This window comes from Petaurus breviceps, unplaced genomic scaffold (assembly GCF_028583685.1).
Source record: "Petaurus breviceps papuanus isolate PSGF00001 unplaced genomic scaffold, PetGlider_PUasm1.0 175, whole genome shotgun sequence".
Classification (NCBI taxonomy): Eukaryota; Metazoa; Chordata; class Mammalia; order Diprotodontia; family Petauridae; genus Petaurus; species Petaurus breviceps.
In genome coordinates this window covers 33749448-33765919 of record NW_027185764.1, presented here as the reverse complement: position 1 = coordinate 33765919, position 16472 = coordinate 33749448, and positions in this window count along the sequence as shown.

Here is a 16472-nt window from a genome sequence, read left to right as displayed (position 1 = left end):
ATCTTAGAGTCTACTTGTGCCCAACCTGGGTAGAGCTTTCTAAGCTCTTATTGGTATGATCAGCCACCGCTGGACACACTGTACATTGAACCCAACATTGTGATGTCATTTTGGTCCTCTTCAAGCACAAATGACAATAGCAATACCACTAGCTCTGAATCCCAAAGTCAGAAAAAGAAAAAAGAGGAAAAAGACTCAAATGTACAAAAATAATTATAGCAGCTCTTTGTGGTGGCAAAGAAATAGAAATTGAGAGGATACCCCCATTGAGAGAATTAAGAGGATCCCCATCAATTGGGGAATGACTGAACAAGTTGTGGTATCTGATTGTGATGGAATACTGTTGTGCTATAAGAAATGATGAGAATAGTTTCAGAAAAACTTGGGATGACAGATGAACTGTTGTGGGATAAAATGAGCAGAACCAGTTCACTGTACACAGTATCAGCAATATATTAATAATCAACTGTGAAAGACTTAGTTACTCTGATCAATGTTCATTTTTCTGTCCTATTTCTTGACTGACTTTTATGTTAAAGTTGGGTTTTGCTCACTTGGTTGGAGAAGTAGGGGCAGGGGAGAGGTGGCATAGCACTGTCCTAACCTTCAGGCTTTTACATGTGTAATGTAATACCAAGCAAAGGCAACTTCCCAGGTTCAAAATACCAGCATAGGTGCTCTCTATTTTATTCAGTAACAAACCCAGAACAGAGAAGATCAAAACATGACATCATTCAAAATACAGTATTTACTAAGTATGATTAAATAATCTCCAAGTACTACCCCATCCCAGGACCTTCCAATCATTCAATCAATTACAAAGTCTCTGTTCTAAATACTTCTCCACCCCTAGGCTATACCTTAATTAAGTCCACCACAAAGCCCCTCTTCTCAAATGGAGATTAGTTTCCAAACATAAGTAAAATACATTCATTTGCTCAACCATAGAACACAAAAAGGTCAAAAGTTCCCCACCCCTGGATCACAATTGAATCTACCCCAGAGTTACATCAAGTTTAAGCACAGCACTTAATACCCAAATGGAGGTCTTTTCTTCATCTTGACACGAGGCAAGTTCTCAGCAATCTTAGTTCCTGGGGAGACAAGGCTTAGCAAGGCCATAAGATACATTGCCAGTCCCTTCATGAATTTATCCTCTGTCTGTAGAACAGTCCTAGAACCCCTGAACACATTAGCAAAGCCCTCTCCCAGGATTTCTGTAAACATACAACAAGAAAATCCTTCTTCAGGGCTTCTGAACCAACAGAAAGGCTCCCAGACCCCTGCAACAATAGCACTGTCCATCACCAGTGGACAGTATTCATTCTGTCTGCCGGACAGTCTCCAGACCCCTGCAACAACAGTACTGTCCCTCACCAGCGGACAGTATTCACTCTCTGTCTGCAGGACAGTCTCAGGCCTTCTTAACCAAATGCCAGGTTCCAGGACTTCTTCAACAGGACAGTCTTTCACCAGTGGACAAATCTGGCAAAATAACATCAAAACAGACAGACAAAGTACCAGCAAAACAGCCATGTCTCCTCAGTCCTTGGCAGCTCAGGGGGCAGGTCTCAAAAGTCCAGGGCAATTCAAAGCGGCCACCAGCAATTCTCTTAGTCTCTCTCCACGAGGTGCAGCTTCCAAAAAAAAAAGATCTTCCGCCTCTCTCTTGTCTCTCCAAATCTACATCACCAGCTCCTCCCACTTCAGGACTTTCTTTTCACATCAACAAGCCCATCCCACAGGTGGGATTAACAAACTCTGGGTTTTAATACAATCAATTTGAAAACCAAGCCAATACAGGGGAATCTTTAATTGCCATTACTATCACAACATGCTGATGTTTTCAGGGTTAGTTCTTTGGGTCCCTAGGTTTTTTGTGTTTCCAGGGTCGTGTGATCCCAGGAAAGGTGTGGTCACAACACTCCTGGTCTGTGTTCTTGTCTTTACCCAGGAAGGGCCCCTCCTCCCCTATAGCCACAAACGCTAATGCTCCTCTCTGCCCTGAACCATCTCTGAGTTTTCAAAGTTGCTACTGCTATTACATGTACCTCAAAGGCCCATGGTGACAACATCTTGTGCACTACAGATCTGCTTCCACTGAGCTGTCACAGACTTCCCCTAACCTCCTAAATTGTCTTGGACTAGAAAAAAATCTCACCCCAACATTTTTGTTGGCTATACTGCCCCAGTATTCAATTTGACACATTATTTTAAAGTTGTTTGGAAAGGTATGTTGGGAGAGTTCAACTGGGTTGCTACCCCTCCAAAGTCAACCTTTTAACTTGTATTAATGTGATCCCAACCTGTCTAATTTGTAAAGAATACAACAGCAGCACATAAGTTCTGCTCTTCAAATGAGTTTCACTTTTAAACCTGTTTAGTACTATAATAAAAAATTAAATAGTCCCTGCCCTCAAGGCACTATCCTTCTATCAGGAGAGACAGTAAGTTCATTAGTATATATAAAATATATACCCCAAAATACAAGGTAATTTTTGGCAGGGAGGCACAACAGTGAAGATGAGGAAAGGCTTCATGTAGAAAGTAATACTCTCCTAATTAAAGCTGAGACCCAATCAATACCTGATCAACCAATGTCCATAATAGTCTTCTTGGGTATATGAAAGGCTATCTTGCAATAATTCTAAACATTTGTGTTAGCTTTTCACATTGATCTACTAAATACATTACCAAATCCCACAGGGGAAAAAAAAAGTGAAAAATCTGGAGAATAACATAAGCTTTTTTACCCAGAGCCCACTCATTGTTTTTTAGCATTCTGCAATATTACATTCTTTCTTTAATATTGCAAGTGTTTTAATTAACCAACATCGGCCTTCTTACTCTTCCAACTCATCACTCAGTTGAGAACACCAAAAAAAGGCAAAACCCATTACAAACATGTATGATCAATCAAAATAAATTTCCACACTAGTGTAGCACCAATGCAATATTTACAGTACCCACAATCATGATAAAGACCACGACTATAAATATTTCATGACATTCCATCGCAAAATATAACAGATTCTCCAGGCAGAGGACAAAACTGAGGCATTTATTTAGATGCCAGAAAACCAAATCCCAAAACCAGTAAGCCTATTCCATCATAGTACCAAAGATATTAAGAAACCCATAATAACACAGAGCCACAGCATCCTTTAGTCTTCCCACAAATACAAGATCAATATTTACTCACAAACCTCTCTATCTCCTTACCTGAGCCTCCTTTCTCTCTCACCATCTCTCTAGCTCTGATTCCCAGCTTCCTGTGGGCTCTGCTTCCGTTAAGCAAACTCCTCCCACTACAGGCTCCATTCAGCCTATCAGAGGGCAGAGTTTATTTTCACAGCAGGGAAGCTTCCTCTGGGCTCTGCTCCACCCTTTAGCAAATTCCCTCCATCACAGACTCCATGTGATCACATTCAGCCTATTGGGAGAAGAGTTTACTTTCAAAGCAGGGGAGGTCTTCAAACTCCCCCCTAGGTCTATTAAGGGGCAGGGAAGATCTTCAAATTCCCATTCCCATTACAAGTGACCATATTTAAAAAAAAATAACAATGTGTCCCATTCTGAGCCCTTCACCTTTCTATCATGAGGTAGGTAGCATGTTTTATTGTTTCCCTGGAATCTTGATTAGTCATTATGCTGGTGTGAGATCAGCACAATAGCATCCCATCACATTCATACATATACCATAAAATGTTTGTTCATATTCCAATTTATGGATACCCCCTCAGATTCCCATTCTTTGCCAGCTCAAGGAGCTATAACTTTATTTCATCCTTAGAGTTTTTTTTAATTATGACTAATTTCCTTTTATCTACTCTATGTGAAACGTATTTCTATACCCAACTCTGTATGTAGTCTTTCTTCTTTTAATCAGTTCAGATGAGAGGGAAAGCATCTATTAACTTCAGCAAACAATAGATGCTCAGTTATATAATGTTGCTGACTGATAACCTTCTGAATAACATAGTTTAACCCATTCATTGGCAAAGCTATAATTATAACCTAAAGACACTCACCATTTCTAGTTGTGTTGCATATAAAAGCAATCTGTAAGCTCTGAAAAGTCCCAGAGAGGTGAGGAGAATTATTATATAGAGATCATATATGTCATATACCTCAACTGCTTATTTGGTGCTAGAGTGAAATATTGAAAATTACATAGCCACATGGTGAATTTTAATTAGTTAAAAAGTGGGCCAAAAATAATATCTGTTAACTATTCAAATAAGGGTTAAAAAGGTAGAAACATATCTTGATTAAAAAGCACAGTAAGGGGTCACCTGCTCTGAGAATGAATTACTGAGGGCCTTCCAATTTCCTAATCAGATGAACGTTGGGTTTTGGGGTGGTTTTTGTTTGTTTGTTTGTTTGTTTTTTTGGATGGTTAAAAAAATTCCTTTCTTTTGAAATAAGCTGGGAATGGGAAGTTGTCTCCACTTCCATCCCGTCCACCCCCATACATCCCTTTGAGTTCATGACTAACCAAGGTCAGATTCAGTTTTTTGAGGGGGTTTTGGTTTGTTTTGACTTTAGGAGAAGAAATCTCTGCAGCTTAATACATTGCTGTTTCTTTTAACAACCTTTCAAACCCAAATAGGTTGGATTGTTTCCCAAGTGATGTAGAATCCTAATTCCTCCAGCAGTGGTTTAAATCTGTTCAGAGTGTGACAGTCATTAATTGCTAACAATTAGTCTCTACTCTGTTATTGGTTACGAGTATTCATATACTCAAATAGAGCCTGCCAAGTAATTCTCATTTTGTATCCTGAATCACCTGGGTGAGCTATGAGAGCAAGGACCATGCCAATGTCCTAGATGATCCAACCAGCCAAGTGACATGGCTCCTTTGAGCAATGGGTGAAGCTTGTACGATATTTTCCTGGTTGTTTGGTTTAATGCTAGTAAAGAACTTCAACCATTCCCAGCACTGAGTTCTGGTTCTCAGTAAAGGCTGCTCAAGTAAGTAAATCATACATACTATCACTGAAGTCAATTAAAATAATTAATGTGTATTTCTAGTTGGGCTCTGACCCTAGAAGATATCTAAATATAAATGGGGGAGGAGAACTGACTTTCTTGTGATTAGAGGAAGAAGAATTACAAGGTAGAGCAAAAGACAACTTAGTACCCTTTAAGAGAAGTGTAAACTTTTAGAGAGAAAAGCCACACTACTAGTAGGGAGCCCACATTTCCAACTCAACAGGTAAATTGTATCTATTAATAAATTTATCTAAGATGATCTAATTTAATGTAAACAAAAAGACAAAATCTGTTTCCAGTTTAAGCTGTTTGCTTGGAAAACATCAACTATTAATATCTTTACTTGTGAAAAACAATTTTAAAAAATTAACTTGGAGAAGAACGCAAACCACTTACATTAATCAGTCCTCTTCCTAACCCCTGTGGCTGACTTCAAGGAGGGTAGATGAACTAAAAGCATCGTGTGCCACCACAAGCTCCATAATACCTGGCTACAATCCTCTTGGTCACAGAAATGGCAAGATCCACAAGCATATATTTATTGAAAGATTTCCATTTTTGTCCCTCAGTAGCAACCAATGAATTATAAACTATAAAGCAATTATGAACTACTTAAAAAAAATTAGGAAAATGTAGGAAGCCTAGAAGAAAAAAAGACCTAGGGAAAAAAAAACAAACCTCAAAATAGGCCATGATTAAATCAGGAAAATATGTTTTAATAGGGATAAGGTCAAAGTTAGAAAGATTCCTGCATTGTTGTAGATGGAAAGGCTTTCTGATAAATGGGACATAGAAGGAAAAAATGAGCTTAGAGGCATGAATGATTCCAAGGGTTGTCCTTGAAGCCAAGTTAAAGGTCATGCAAATACTCAGAATGGACTGTTGACATCATTAGTCAGCACTCAGGACAAATGAAAATCTAATAACCAGAAGTTAGAATGTTTTTATATTCAGTTTGAGGTTATTATCAAGTAGAAAGCACAGTTGTTATTTTCATTCAGTATTCCATTGATTTATTAATTTATGACATTCACAAACTACACGTGGACCTTAAATCTGAGAAGCCAAGCATGGAAACCAGTCCTTTAAAACTAGCCTGTGACTAGTGGGAATTAGAGCTACAAACTGTATGTAAAAAGTGGTCTCCACTGACCCACAATAAAACCTGCTTATTCTTCAGGAAGCAAAAGTGTAGAAGGGTGGATCCTTCTTAAAAACTTTTCTGAGTAAAATGAACTTAACCCAGTCAACATTACAAAGAACACCAGGCCCCTTTGGTTCTCTCTACTAATGGGTGACCACACCATTAAACGTTTTGCATTTAGTGCTTTTAGCTTTCTCAAAGAAATGAGGAATGAGCCATGAAGCCCAAATGACATTCACTTGACACCATGCAGTTTCTGCCTCATAAACCAAATTACCTCATGGATCTGGCAATTCCATTCTTCCAAGGTTTTGTATGTCTACAATAAACACTCTTTTTTATATTTAAATTTTATGTTTTGATCTACATAGTAAGAATAAAAATCAATATGCAAGTTGTCAATCAAGATATGATTTTCCACCAAATGTAATCTAATTCAAAATCAGGTGAGAAGAAACAGTTTTCAATTTTTCCCCTACCTAGATGGATTTCAAAGAAAAGATAGCATTTATACTTTTACATTATGTAAATATACATATATACTTATAGATACACTATATATTTATAGTGTAGAACATCACGACTAAAGATTAAATTCTACAAAGGATTAATGACAAATTTATTTTGGGGGTTTCTGTCTATACTCCTATTACCAAAAGTGATCATTCAGTTTAAAATTCTTCATTCCAAGTCCTTAGTAAATGAAAGATGTTATATTTTGTAAGCATGTTTGCATGTCACAAGACATGTATGTCACACCAGATTCAAGTATATTAAATATTTTCTTCTCATAATAGCTGCAGTCAAAGAAGACTAATTAAACTAAGCCAATAATTACTCATAAAAATGTAAACAAGAAAGATAAGTAATAAATTGTGAAGGTTCTTTCTATAAATTTCATAGAGCTGTCTTTTAGGCATATATATTGTCATAAGGAGGCATAATTTGGTCCAAGAATCATCACACCTTCCATAAGGCTCATAAAGAGAACAGTGTGCAATATTATAGACAGCTATATACCCACACCCTCTGTGCTGAATCATGAAAGAAATATATTCTTAGGGGAAAACCAGTGGAATAGTTTCATAGGATAAGTTAGAGCTTGTCTCTAATATCAGGAATGAGTTTTCAGTGGAGTGCCTTGGAGGCGTTTACTATTCACAGAAATTTACATCAGGCATTCAACAAAGGCTGTCAGATTACTTCACCTCTGTCCCTTTGAGGTATGGTGCCATATTCAGAATCATTGAAGATTACACTTGGAATCCACTTGTATGTCCCTGAATTGCAGAATTCCAATGTGGAAGGGATCTCAAAGACTAGCTTGAAAAATTCCACACTTAAACCAGAGTCCCCTTTTCAACAGTGCTGGCAAATTTCACTTGTTAAAGATATGCCACACTAGGGAAACCACCACTTTTCCAGGCAACCCCATTCCACTTTTGCATTGCTCCAATCTTTAAGAAAACTTTTCCTTGCATTGAGGTTGTCTGCTCACATGCAATTTCTGTCCATTGTTCATAGTTTTGCCCTCTGGGGCCAAGCAGAAGAATTCCATCCCCTCTGTCTCTAAACAGCCCTTCAGAAACTTAAAGAAGATTATCATATCTCCCCTTGAGTTCTCTACCAATTAAATATCCTCATTTCCTTCAGCTAGTGCTCATAGTCTACACTATTCTGGGAATAATCTTCTAGACATCAACTTATTTGTCAATATCCTTCCTAAAAGATGGTGCCCAACTGAACACAACACTCCAGGTATGGTCTAACCAAAGCTAAATACAACAAAACAATTGCTTTTCTTGCTCTGGATACTGAATCTATTAATAAATCCTGAAAGGACAACAGCTTTCTTGAAGATCATATCATAATGTTACCATGCTGAGTTTGTAGGCCACTGAAATCATCAGGTCTTTTAACTACCTTGCCAAGGACTTTTATCTTCTTATAAACTGCTTTTCACCTCCTTGTATACTGGTTGTACCTGGAGGTATCTAAACATGTTTTTATTAAAAGTGTTATTTGTTTGAATGTCCAGGCTCTCAGGGATCAGTTGCACCAGGTGTGGAACTTCTGGAATATAGAACAGGGCAAGGTTTGTGTGGAGAACAGAAAATTGTTTCTCTGAAATGCATAATGCAAGTCCTTCTAAAGGAAATATGGCCCTTGGTATCAGTTAGCCAGATATCTATTTGTTCATGACATAGATTCTTTTTTTTTTTAATCAAATGCTTTATTAACTTCTAGCTTACATCGTTCATTTCTGCAAGATTTTGAGATACAAATTTTCTCCCCATTTTTCCCCTACCTACCACCCCAAAATAGCAATCCCACTGGATATCCCCTCCTCCAATCTGCTCTCTCCCTTATCTTCTCCCATACCCCCTCCAACTTTCCAGTAGGGCACGGTGGATCTCTTTGCGGCAGTGCCTGTATATCTTATTTCCCAGTTACATGTAAAATAATATTGATAATAGTATATGTATATATATTTTTTCTTTTTAACATTTGATTTTAAAACTTTGAATTCCAGATTAATTCCCTTCCTCCCTTCTCACCCACCCTTACTGGGAAGATAAGCAATTCAATATAGGTTGTATATGTGTAGCTATGAAAAACACTTCCGGTTGGCCGGAGGAGAAAGGCGGGCGGGGCCACGGCGGCGGGCTTTGATTGGCCACCGTCTAGAAGTGTGGCGGCGCAGGGGCTGCCTGGACGGGAAGTGACCCCAGTCACCTTAACCCCACGACCAGCGTCGTTCCCACATACCGGTCTGTGGCCGCGAGCCTCTCCCCAAAATGTGGTTCGAAATTCTGCCGGGACTGGCCATTATGGGCGTCTGTCTGACGATCCCGGGAATTAGCACCGCTGTCATCCAGAAGTACAGCAATGGGGGCAAGGAGAAGAGAATTGCCCGTAATCGATACCAGTGGAATCTATTGGAGAGGGACAGGAGGATCTCTGGATTCCATCGTTATTATGAGGCTAAGGGGTTGGAGAACATACCCGATGACATGTAAATGGCCACATGATGCCCCTCTTCATGATTGCAGAACACGTATACAAAATGTTGTCTGATGCACATTAAAGACAAAGCAACTAAAAAAAAAAAACATTTCCAGAGTAGTTATATTGTAAAAGACTGACTATTTCCCTCCCTCCTATCCCACCTCCCACTTGTTCTATTCTCTACTTTGATCCTGTCCGTTTTCAAAAGTGGGTGCTTCCAACTTCCCTCCTTCCCAGCCTGCCCTCCCTTCCATCATTCCCTTCTCATCCCCTTCCCCCCTACTCTCCTGTAGGGTGAGATACCCTATTTAGTGTATATGTCATTCCCTCCCTAAGCCAAATTCAATGATAATAAGACTGACCCATTCCCTTTTGACTTCCAGCTCTTCCCCTCCATTGTAACCATTACCTCTGCTATATGAGATAGTTTACCCCAATCTGTCTCTCCCCACCTCTTCTCATTATATTCCTCTCTCACCTCTTAATTTCACCTTTTAAGTTTCATCCCTTCCCATTAAACTGGTCCTGTGCCCTTTATCTATGTATACCTGTACACATAGATACACACATTCACATATGTATTCATATACCCTCCTATATAGACACACACACACATTTCTATTCCCTTCAATTATTCTCATACTGAGAACAGTTTCATAAGTTACAATTATCATTCTTCCATGTAGGAATGTTAATAGTTCAACTTTGATAAGTTCCTTATGATTTCTTTTCCCTGTTTACCTTCTCATGCTTCTCTTGCTTCTTTTATCTGAATGTCAAATGTTCTATTCAATTCTGGTTTTTTCATCAAGAATGCTTGAAAGTCCTCTATTCCACTGAATGACCATATTTTCCCCTGAAACATGATACTCAGTTTTGCTGGATAGGTGATTCTTGGTTTTAATCCTAGCTGCTTTGCCCTCCAGAATATCATATTCCAAGCCCTTCGATCCCTCAGTGTAGAAGCTGCCAGATCCTGTGTTATCCTGATTGTGTTTCCACAATATTCAAATTGTTTCTTCCTGGCTGCCTGTAATATTTTCTCCTTGATCTGGGAATTATGGAACTTGGCTATAATATTCCTAGGAGTTTTCTTTTGGGGATCTTTTTCAGGAGGTGATTGGTGGATTCTTTCAACCTCTATTTTGCCCTCTGGTTCTAAAACATCAGGGCAATTTTCCTTGAGAATTTCTTGAAGGATGATTTCTAGTTTTTTTTTTTTTTTGGATCATGGCTTTCAGGTAGTGAAATAATTTTTAAATTATATCTCCTGGACCTATTTTCCACGTCAGTGGTTTTCCCAATGAGATATTTCACATTTCCTTCTATTTTTCATTTGTTTGGATCTGTTTAATAGTATCTTGATTTCTCATAAAGTCACTAGCTTCCATTTGCTACAATCTAATTCTGAAGGAATGATTCTCTTCAATGAGCTTTTGAGATTCTTTTTCCATCAGGCAAATTTGGCTTTTTAAGGCATTCTCCTCATTGCCTTTTTGAGTCTCTTTTGCCATTTGAGTTAGTCTTTTTTTTAAGGTGTTATTTTCTTCAGTCAGGTTGTTGACTCTCATTTCATAATTTTCTTGCATTGTTCTTATTTATCTTCTGAATTTTTCCTCCACTTCTCTTATTTGGTTTTCAAAATCCTTTTTAAGCTCCTCTATGGCCTGTAACCAGCTCGCATTTTTGTTGGAAGCTTTTGGTGCAAGAGTTCTGACTTCACTGTCTTCCTCCTGTTCCATGCTTTGATCCTTTTTGTCCCCAAAATAGGAGTCTAATGTTGGATTCCTCTCTTTGCTTTGCTTCCCTCATTTACTCATGTTGCCACTCAATTACTTGACTTTTGGGCTTTTTGCCACAATAGGACTCTGCTACCAGACAGGGGAGCTTCATACCAAACACTGGGGTTTTCTCAGCTGCAGAAGGTATTAGTTAGGTGCCCTCTCTGAAGCCTCCACACACTCTGGCAAGCTGGTCACACACCCCAGGACCTCCACCCTTAACCACAATCCAGATGCAAGCAGGTTAAAGCAAGAGCAATTACCTCTCAGACTGGTAGGTTGGTCCCCCTACAGTCTGCAGGCCAGGAGCTGAAGTTACCACATGGTGGCGGCTGCATGGCTGCAGGGCCTCAGAGACTTCTCCCTCCATGGGATAAAGGCCAACCGCAGTCCCAAACTACCAGATCCCAAAGTCCATGCTGCACTGACCTCTCACTTTGTCCTTAAGATGTATGGGTTGATATTTCTGGAAACCACCACAGCTGCTGGTGATCTGAAGTCCCTCCAGAGCCAGCGGCTGGTCAGGCCTGCCCTGGGGCTAAAACCCCCGGCTCCTGTAGGGGTGGGCTCGGCTCCCAGAGCGATTCACTGGCCGCTTGCTGATGGCCTGCTGGGCTGTCCTCAGCAGGAGGTTAGCTTCTCTGTGTCATTTTGTGGCTTCTGTAGCTCCAAAGTTTGTTCAAAGTCACCTTTTACATGAATTGGAGGTGGTGGGAGTGAGAGCCCAGCAGAAGTTCTATTTCTATTCCACCATCTTGATTCCACCCCGGCATAGATTCTTTTTATTATAATTGCAATCAATGACCACATCTCCCCATTTAAAACAAGATGGGTAATGGCACTTTCATTTGGTAAATATGGGACTATCTAGACCAGGGATAGGGAACCTGTGGCCTCGAGGCTATATGTGTTCCCCTAGGTCTTCAAGTGTAGCCCTTTGACTGAATCCAAACTTCACTGAACAAATCCTTTTATTAAAGATATTATAAGAATATAGTTTGTTCTGTGAAGTTTGGATAACATCAAAGGGCTATACTTGAGGACCTAGAGGGCCACATGTGGCCTCAAGGCCACAGATTCCCCACCCCTGATCTAGACCAAAGGTAGAAATTTAATTTAGTTTGTCAGCTAAACTGTAGGAATAAAGATTGGCACACTCAGCCTTTACCCATCATCATCTCTTCAAGTTTTCTGATCAAGATATTTTCTGAATATTCCCTTGTGATGTTAACAGTCCCTAGTGTACCTTACAAGAGAAATCCTCCTAATTACCATGGCTATAATTTGGATTGCTGCTTCCAGATGAAGGGCACGGTCCATCTTTCTGGACTTTCTCCAGAATCTGTGCTAGCAGATGCTAGCACATAATCCAATTAATTATACTTTGTCAAGAAAAAGCAAATTCTTTATTAAAGTGTAAATTATAAATTAATCTCTAATTGCCTACATTTATTTCTGATGAAAAGATAAAATTTATAGGCAAGGTTGAAAGAAATCTTGTGCCTTTCCAAACAGACCTTTCTCCCTTGTTTATTTTGAAGCTCCACATGGCTACTACCCATATTAATTACTCTATAAGATACTTTTTAAAAATTAAAAATTTCATATTTGTTTTTTGTAAATATTTTGCTATTTATATTTTTAATCTTTTCCCCCTTTGTATTAATCTCAACTTCTTTTTACTGGAGGATATTGATTTCAAATACTCTCAAAAATGTTGTATTTGGCCTCATTGGTCCCAAACTTTCAGTTTATGCACTTTTTTTCTCCCCTGTGAATAGCAAACAGTAATACTGTTTTCTCCTGTGTGACTCACCTGAGATGCTGTCTCAGTGAACAGTTCTGGATCCTCTCCTTTCTTGAAGCTGAAATTGCTCATTGATCTTTTACTTCTTAATAGAATGAATATAATTCCTAATCTCTGAGGTGTCTTACAATGTTACCACCTGTTTCTTAAAGGTATGTCTATTTTATTTTCCCTGAAGAATTAAAAATATGTTTGGATGGAAGTTTTTGAACAGAGACGTCAATAGGTTCTGCATATCCTCAAGTATGTAGAATATAAAATCAGAGAATGTTAAAACTGGAAATTATATATATATATATATATATACATATATGAAGAAAGGGAGAGACACAGCACACATCTCATCCAAATTCTTCATTTTGCAAGGGAGGAAAGTGATTTTAGTAAGTGATACATGTAGTGTGATTGTTTATAACTGGAAGATCTAGGGCTGAATCTGCATCTTTTATTCACAGGCCGCTATTGTGCTCATCATATAATGCATCCATGTACAAAAACATGTGGTGCTTCTCTATTAAGACACCACATTATGCTACAACAAGCCTTAATCCATGAATTCTTAAACCATATCATCAACAAAATATTAGCATATTCTGGGCACATTCTGGACTATTTTAGGTCATGTATTAGCCAAGCCTCAAAGTCTTCTACTACTATAACATAAATAAATTGTCAACTTGTGAGTTGCTTCAGAACATTTGAAAACTGTCCAAAGCACTTGTCAACATTGCCAAGGCCCACCCACAAGAAGTAGCTAACCAGACACTGACTGGCAAAAGCCAATGCCAGTATCACCTTCTTTGAACACCACCTCACTCCCTACCCCACTCTAGCTATTGAACCATAGGAAATGCCTATCTTTAGTCTGCCTGGTCCTAAGTGATATGGACTCTGCAGCTCCTGGGAATTATCTATAACTTAGGTCATTTGAGGGGTTTACTTACTTTAAGGGCTTCTTCACAATTTTTGGTCATGGAACCCTTTAGCAGTTTGGCAAAGCCTATGGACCTTTGTCATAACAATGTTTTTACATGCATAAAAGAAAATTCATAGAATTATAAAGTAAACAATTTATATTGAAATACATCCCTCAGAATGCTCAAAACAACAACAAAAAAAACCAAGTTCATGGACCCAGGTTAAGAACCCCTGACCTGAGAGGTTTTGATTACCAGAAGGATGTGGTAATTATACATTCCCACCTAGAACAGCAACATGCACAGCGACCTGGTCTCTTCCCTGAGAACACGATTCTAGTAAGGGTCCAGTGTGTTAGTATCAATATTTAACCCAAGGGGAAAAAAAAACATTATGGACCAGATGTTAAATTGTATAAACATAGCATAAAACTATTCTTCAGTAAAGGGAAATTTAATTTAGTCCTCCACAAGAGGAAAACACAAACAAGACCATATAATGATGTTTCTTTTGATACTAGAACCTTAACAGCTGGGTTTTCCATATGGAATATGGGTCACATAAATAACCCAGAAGTGAAGCAGTGGGCTGTGAAGAAGTTAGAAGAAATACATGATAGATGAACTTGGATACTGGACATATCATACCCAATGGAATTCCAAGGAAATGTGTGGTCATTGGGAGGTATTGGTGGCTTGAAATGAGCATTACCAAGATATTTTATGGGAACATTATAAACACACACAAACCAAAACCAACTTCTGAATTCACAGATCTCTGATCCTGCTAAGATGGTTTGCCTCCCTCTGGAGAAAAATTAAGATGCTCTTCAGAGAAATTACGGTCCCTAAAATATCTCCAGTCAGGGCAACTAGGTGGCACAGTGGATAGAGTGCCAGTCCTGAAGTCAGGAAGACCTGAGTTCAAATTTGGCCTCAAACATTTCCTGGCTGTGTGACCCTGTGTAAGTTTGCCTTACTTCCTCATCTGTAAAATGAGCTGGAGAAGGGAATGGCAAATCACTCCAGTATCTTTGACAAGAAAACCTTTAATGTGGTCATGAAGAGTTGGATGTGACTGAACAACAAAAACAAAAATTATCTTTAGTCACCTTTCCTATTCCATCCCTGACTGTACCTTTTCAATTAGAGATGGAAACTCAGAAAATGTGCTACTATCTGGCAATATTTATTTTTAACCTGAAATTAGCAGTGATTCAAAAATCCTCAATTTGATTTGCTAAGTTTGGTTGTACTTTTTTTTTTTTGCTTTTCAGAGAGCAGTTGGGGTTAAGTGACTTGCCCAAGGTCACACGGCTAGTTTTTGTGTTAAGTGTCTGAGACTGGATTTGAACTTAGGTCCTCCTCACTCCAGGGCCGGTGCTGTGTTCACTGTGCCACCTAGCTACTCCTCCCCCACTCCCTTTGTACTTTTCAAGGAGAAAGAGAATAGTAATGATAATAGTAGCTAGTATTCACAAGCACTTTAAGGATTGCAAAGCATTTTACAAATATTATCTCAGTCTGTCCTTCCAACATCCATGGCAGATAGGTGTTATTATTATCACCAGTCTATACATGAGAGAGACTGGGGTTAAATGACTTGCCCAGGGTCACACAGTTAGTAAGTGTCTGAATCAGGATTTGAATTCAGATCTTCCTGATTCTAGGTCCAGCAGGCTGTTGTTGTGCTACTTAATTGCCCTTCTCGTATTTGCTTTCCACATGGGTAATCAGCAATCTAAAAATACAGTAATAATGCTTACAATTATATTATAACTCCCAACTCTTCCTTCTACTAACGCTCACTTTGGTATAGGTTATATTAATAATTGTTGTTGTTCTGAATTTCATTGATATTAATCAGTTACATTTATAAAGTGTTTCAAAGTTTACACAGTAATTGCAACATTGTGAGGCAGATAGTACAAGTATTATTAACCCGTTTTACAGATGAGGAAATAGTTCTGTGAAGTTAAGTAGATAGCTTCCCCATTTGCACACATCTATGAAGTGTTGAAGCTGGAAGGCGATATGGTCTAGAAGAAAGACCGCCAGATCTAGGTTCAAAGTCCAGCTCTAATACTTTACTGCCTGTGTAACCCTCTGCAAGTCAATCTATCTTCCCTGGGCCTCAATTTTCTCATCCTCAATATAAAGGGCTTGAATTCACTGAACCTTAGAGTCCCTTTTCCCTCTAAATCTACAATCCTGGCAAATGACAAAGCATTTTACAGGGAAATTTGAGATTAGGAATCAACCTTCATCTTAAAAAGGTAGAATGAGTGAAAAAAATGAAACCTATTTTTCCTTAACATAGGAAGACAAGGAGAAAGACTTCATACTTTCTATAGTCATCATGATTGACATATTGTCTTTTAGTAAATTACTTCACCTCTCTGCCTCAGTTTCCTCTTGTGTAAAAATAGAAGATTGGACTAGATAAGTTCTAAGATACCTTTTGGTTGTAAAAATCAATTTTTATCTTATTGACTAGATTGCTCATCAATGTCTAAATGGTGCCTGCCCTTCCAGCCCTGACTTCTTTGTTGCTTAGAAATTGCTAAAAACAAGTAACTAAGGAAAGAGCTTCTAGAGGACCTAAATATGTACATTTCCACTTCGGTCATCCCTGTTTAGATTTTAAATCCCATCCACTGAACCATTTCTCAGTAATAGGGATGGAGACTATAGAATGTGTATTCAGGAAACTTTAATTAATACTTTAATAGGTATAAAATTCAATCTTCCTAAGAATTATAAGGAAGGGCATTCACATGATTTCATGCCACCCATGTAACTACCAAGACTTCTTCTTT